This window comes from Heptranchias perlo, chromosome 3 (assembly GCF_035084215.1).
Source record: "Heptranchias perlo isolate sHepPer1 chromosome 3, sHepPer1.hap1, whole genome shotgun sequence".
NCBI classification, from domain to species: Eukaryota; Metazoa; Chordata; class Chondrichthyes; order Hexanchiformes; family Hexanchidae; genus Heptranchias; species Heptranchias perlo.
The window spans coordinates 85,388,067-85,394,590 of record NC_090327.1 but is presented as its reverse complement, the minus strand read 5'-3'; positions in this window follow the sequence as shown (position 1 = coordinate 85,394,590).

Here is a 6,524-nt window from a genome sequence, read left to right as displayed (position 1 = left end):
GGAGGTGGTGTGAAGTGATGTGGCTGGGAAAGTAGCTGCTGAAGGCCACATGCTGCATTTTCCAGTTGGAATTGTGGGGAAAATGTGGCCTGCAGCCCTCAGCAGTTTCTTCCTCAATCCCCTCCCTCCTCACATCCCCTATCACTTTGTCTTCTCACTAAGCACACCATTTCCTACCACCTTTTCACTCTCATCATTGCCCCTACTCACTCCCATTGCTACCACTACTTCTCCTTTGAACTAATTGCTCATAACCCTGTATCTTCCCCTCCTCTTTACTCCCATCACTCGCCTCACCCTTAACCGTCCATCTACTTCTTTCTGCACACCCCTAAGGATGGGTGGTGAGACACCACAAGCCTCGTCACCCTCAGTATATTTACCTCTGATCCCCTACTATCTATTTTGCTCAAAGAGGTTTTGTTTGCTTTTAAAATTCAACTTTAAAAAAACTAAATTAGGATGATGAAATATGCGTTGTCAAAAACTGTTTGAATCTCAAGGCAAATAAGGAGAAAAAAAATCCTCATATCACAAATTGCTCCTAGCAGCCAATAATGTGCTGTCAATATGAAATTTAGTGTTTTCAGATATGCACTGGGAGCATGGAACTATCCCTAAAAGACAGTTTGAAAAGAACTGAAAGCTTGATATTCCTGAAAAGGAAGTATTGTGCATTTAAAAGTTGTTCACAAGATAATTATGGACGAATAATGTCATTCAGCCCATCTTAATTCATCCAGAAGGACCCTACAGTTCACCTCCATCACGGCATCTAATTGTTCAGTGGATGATTTTCAGGGTTTTCACTTCCATTACACAGTCTGGGAGTCAATTCCATGTGTTCATCACTCTGTGAAGAATTTCCTGATATCTGTCCCAAATTCGCCTTTACTGGTTCGAATGTGTCCCCTCACCCTAATTTAAAGTAGTATTCCAGATTAACATTTTTCATACCCTTAACTATCTCTCATACCTTTTATAAGATTACCACCTAAACACCACCTTTCAAAGCCTGCAGCACTTGCATGTTTCCCTTGTATCTATGCAACCAGAACCGGATGCAACAGTCAAGGTGAAGTTTCACCAGGAGCACTCTAGTTTGATCATGAATTCCTCTGACTTATATTGTATTGTTTTGGCTATGTAGGTCAATATTCTATTGGCTTTGTTGGTTGTTGCTCTGCATTGACTGAGCGTGTTTAGTGCCAAATCCGCTGAGACTCCAAGGTTTCTTTTATAAAAAATTAGATTAGGTGCCACATAAGAGGTTGTTAAACAAGATTAGGGCTTATGGGTTTGAGGGTTGGTTAACAAACAGAAAATAGAGAGTAAGAATAAACAGGTCATTTTTAGGTTGGCAGGTTGTAACTAGCGAGGTGCCGCAAGGATCAGTGCTTGGGCCTCAGCTGTTTACAATCTATTTTAATGACTTAGATGAGGGGACTGAGTGTAATGTATCCAAGTTTGCTGACGATACAAAGCTAGGTGGGAAAGTAAGCTGTGAGGAGGATGCAAGGAGGCTACAAAGGGATATGGACAGATTAAGTGAGTGGGCGAGAAGGTGGCAGATGGAGTATAACGTGGGGAAATATGAAATTATCCTCTTTGGTAGAAAGAATAGAAAAACAGAATATTTTTTAAAAGGAGAGAGACTAAGAAATGTTGGTATTCAGAGGGATTTGGGTGTCCTTGTACATGAATCACAGAAAGTTAACATGCAGATACAGCAAGCAATTAGGAAGGCAAATAGTATGTTAGCCTTTATTGCAAGAGAGTTGGAGTATAAGAGTAAGGAGGTTTTGCTGCGATTATATAGGGCTCTGGCTGAGAGTACCTGGAGTACTGTGCACAGTTTTGGTCACCTTACCTAAGGAAGGGTATATTTGCCTTAGAGAGGGTGCAACAAAGGTTCACTAGATCAGTTCCTGGCATGAGCGGGTTGTCCTATGAGGAGAGATTGAGTAAATAGGGCCTATATTCTCTGGAGCTTAGAAGAATGAGAGGTGATCTCGTTGAAATGTATAAAATTCTTAGAGGGCTTGACAGGGTAGATGCTGAGAGGCTGTTTCCCCTGGCTGGAGAGTTTAGAACTAGAGGGCATAGTCTCAGGATAAGAGGACAGCCATTTAGGACCGAGATAAGGAAAAATTTCTTAACTCAGGGTTGTAAATCTTTGGAATTCTCTACCCAGAGGGCTGTCGATGCTCAGTCATTGAGTATATTCAACATTGAGATCAATAAATTTTTGGACACTAAGGGAATCAAGGGATATAGAGATAGGGCAGGAAAGTGGAGTTGAGGTTGAAGATCAGCCATGATCTGATTGAATGGCGAAGCAGGCTCAAGGGGCCGTATGGCCTACTCCTGCTCCTATTTCTTATGTTCTAGTTACATAGAATGTACAGCATAGAAACAGGCCATTCAGCCCAACAGATCCATGCCAGTGTTTATGCTTCACATGAGCCTCCTCCCTCCCTACTTCATCTAATCCCATCAGCATATCCTTCTATTCCTTTCTCGCTCGTGTTTATCTAGCTTCACCTTAAATGCATCTATGCTGGTCGCCTCAACTACTCTTTGTGGTAGTGAGTTCCACATTCTAAATAGTGCTTGATGTTTCCACTTGCGAGGGAGACCAGAACTAGGGGCCATAAATATAAGATAGTCACTAATAAATCCACTAGCGAATTCAGGAGTAACTTCTTTACCTAGAGTGGGTGTTTGGGGCTCTGGACGGCGAGAAGGGAGGAGGTGAAAGGGCAGGTGTTGCATCTCCTACGCTCACATGGGAAGGTGCTGTGGGGAGAACGGGTGTTGGGGATGATGGAAGAGTGGACCAGGGTGTCGCGGAGGGAGCAGTCCCTTCGGAATGCTGAAAGGGGAGGGGAAGATGTGTTTGGTGGTGGCATCACGCTGGAGCTGGCGGAAATGCCGGAGGATGATACGTTGAATGTGGAGGCTGGTGGGGTGGAAGGTGAGGACAAGGGAGAACCTATCATGGTTCTGGAAAGGAGGGGAAGGGGTGAGGGCAGAAGTGCGGGATGTAGGACAGACATGGTTGAGGGCCCTGTAAACTAAAGCGAAGGGAAATCCTCGGTTGAGGAAAAAGGAAGAAATAGTGAATGCACTGGTGTGGAAGGTGGCATCGTCAGAACGACCTCATTTCATTCCCTTATGACCCCACCTCAATGAATTTCGAGCTCGACATGATGCTCAGCTCTTCTTCTACTGCCATAGCCTCCGGGCCCGCTTCTTTGGCCAGGTGCTTCCCTCCCACCCCCTCATACTGTGGACTCTTTCTCCTGCCTTCAGAATTCTTGTCCACCTGGACCCCTCCCTCTGGCCTCTTACACTCTCTCAATCTTTTCATTGGGAACTGCAGGCGTGACATTGGCTGTCTCAATTTCACTACTCCCCTCACTCACTCTAACCTATCTCTGAACTTGCAGCACTCCGTTCTCTCAGGTCCAACCATGACATTGCTATTAAATCCGCTGACAAGGGCGGTGCTGTTGTTGTGTGGTGAACAGACCTCTACCTTGCGGAGGCTGAATGCCAACTCTCCGACACTTCCTCCTACCTTCCCTAGACCATGACCCCATCGCTGAACATCAAGCCATAGTTGCCCAGACGGTCACTGACCTCATCTCCTCTGGAGATCCTCCCCCCAGGCCTTCCAACCTCATAATCCCCCAACCCTGCACAGCCCGCATCTACCTCCTTCCCAAGATCCCAAACAGGACTGCGCCAGTAGACCGATCGTTTCAGCCTGTTCTTGCCCCACAGAACTTATCTCTTCCTATCTCGACTTTTTTTCTTCCCTTGTCCAGTCTCTTCTGACCTACATCCACAACTCTTCTGACGCCCTCCGCCACTTTGACAGTTTTCAGTTTCCCAGCCCAAACCATTCCCTTTTCACCATGGACGTCCAGTCCCTCTACACCACTCCCTCCGTGACACCCTGGTCCACTCTTCCATCACCCCCAAAACCCACTCTCCTCCCCATGGTACCTTCCCGTGCGAGCGCAGGAGATGCAACACCTGCTCTTTCACATTTTCCCTTCCCATCGTCCAGGACCCCAAACACCCCTTCCAGGTGAAACAGCGATTTACTTGTACTTCTTTCAAGTTAGTATATCGTATTTGCTGCTCACAATGCAGTCTCCTTTACATTGGGGAGACCAAACACAGATTGGGTGATCGCTTTGCTGAACACCTCCGCTCAGTCCGCAAGTGTGACCCTGACCTGCCGGTCGCTTGCCATTTTAATTCCCCGTCCCACTCCCATTCTGACCTCTCTGTCCTTGGCCTCTTACACAGTTCCAATGAAGCTCAATGGAAGCTCGAGAAACAGCACCTCATCTTTTGATTAGGACTCAACACTGATTTCAGTAACTTCAGATCATCATCACTGCTCCCATTTTTTTGGACAGCAAGTGTTGGTAATGGTTCTGCTGTTGACATTTACAGCTCCTCTAGACCCATCTTTTGTTTCTTTACTTGTCCCATTACCACCCTCCTTGCCTTGCACCATCATCCCTTTCGTCATTTAATCACTCCTGCCCTCCACCCTATCACAGACCTTCCCTTTTGTTCTTTCCTCCTCTCCCGCGCCCCCCACCCCTTCCCCTGGCTCTGTACTTGCTTAAAAACTGTTTAATATTCAACTTCCAGTTCAGACGAAGGGTCATTGTCCTGAAACATTAATTCTGTTTATTTCTCCACAGATGCTGCCTGATTTGCTGAGTAGTTCCAGCATTTTTCTGTTTTTATTTAACGCCTACTATCTGTTTTCTGTTTTGTAGCCAGCTTGCTATCCATTCTGCTACTTGTCCCCGACTCCACATGCTCTGACCTTAGTCATGAGTCTACTATGCGGTACCTTATCGAAGGCCTTTTGAAAATCCAAAATATATTGTGATTGTTTAAATACTTTGTCTACTAGAGGAGTTAGATAAGACTTCCTACTGTAACTACATAACTGTTAGATCATCGAGGTACATCGAAACTACAGCACAGAAACAGGCCATTCGGCCCAACTGGTCTATGCCGGCGTTTATGCTCCACACGAGCCCCCACCCTACTTCATCTGACCCTATCAGCATACCCTTCTATTCCTTTCTCCCTCGTGCTTAACTACCTTCCCCTTTAAATGCTTCTATGCTATTTGCCTCAACTACTCCTTGTGGTAGCACGTTCTTACCACACTTTGGGTAAAGAAGTTTCTCCTGAATTCCCTATTGGATTTATTAACAACTATTTTATATTCATGATCTCTAGTTTTGGACTCCCCCACAAGTGGAAACATCTTCTCTATGTCTACCCTATCAAACTCTTTCATTATCTTAAAGACCTCTATCATGTCACCCCTCAGCCTTCTCTTTTCTAGAGAAAAGAGCCCCAGCCTGTTCTGCCCTTCCTGATAAGAATATCCTCTCAGTTTTGGTATCATCCTTGTGAATCTTTTTTCCAACCTCTCCAATGCCTCTACACCTTTCTATAATATGGAGACCAGAACTGTACGCAATACTCCAAGTACGGTCTAACCAAGGTTCTATACAAGCTTAACATAACTTCTTTGCTTTTCATTCTTACATCAGTTAGACATCATTGTTATATATATTCACTTCATATTTTAAACTTCAAAGAGGTCTGTTGTAATGCCCATACCACTTTCAAAGTCTGACGTGAAACCTTACGGAGGTATAAAGCAGTCCAGTACCTAACAACAACTGCTAATCAGAGCATGCTGTTCCATTTATCTGGGTGCATTACCAAAACTTTACATACATATCAAAGCAGAGTTAAACACTTCTGAAGGTTTAAGGGAGGGGACTCACCCTGAGAATGATCCAAGACACGAGGGCTTAAAGACCTAAAAACAATATGGACCAACATCGTAAACACCTTGCACATCCTTAGTTCTGAAATTTCACTCCTATTTACTGGGAATAGAACCATTATATTGAAAAGAGAAATGCTAGAAAAACATGGTTTTAAAATTGTCAAACCAAACTGACTTAACAGGAAATGCAATACATTAAACAGGCAGAATGTTGATGGAATAATTCTGCCATGAATGTTTTTAGTTCGATTCAATCTAATGCAAATGTGGTGGGTTTATAGGAACATTTTAGAATAATGATGCTTTATATGGATAAGATTCATAGCCTGCTCTGCAAGTGATCCAGTTTCAGATGAAAGTATTTTAAATAACAATGGTGAGTATTTACTTTTTTTGCTTGTAGATAATCAAAGGACTCTACTCTATATGACGACTAGATTTTCATATACCTACAGCTGTAGAAATATAATAGTTAGAATAATAAATTAGTTAGAATAATTTTTTTGTAGGTTTTATATAACATACAGAATGAGTAGAATTCAATTTACAGTAATACATGAGGGAAATTCTCATGTCCATCTTGCTTTGGGAAACATGCAAATACTAGCTCTGCAGTCTTCAAAAAGTTAGCAATAGCAAAACATGTAAAGCAGGCGTTGTCAATTTTATTCATGGG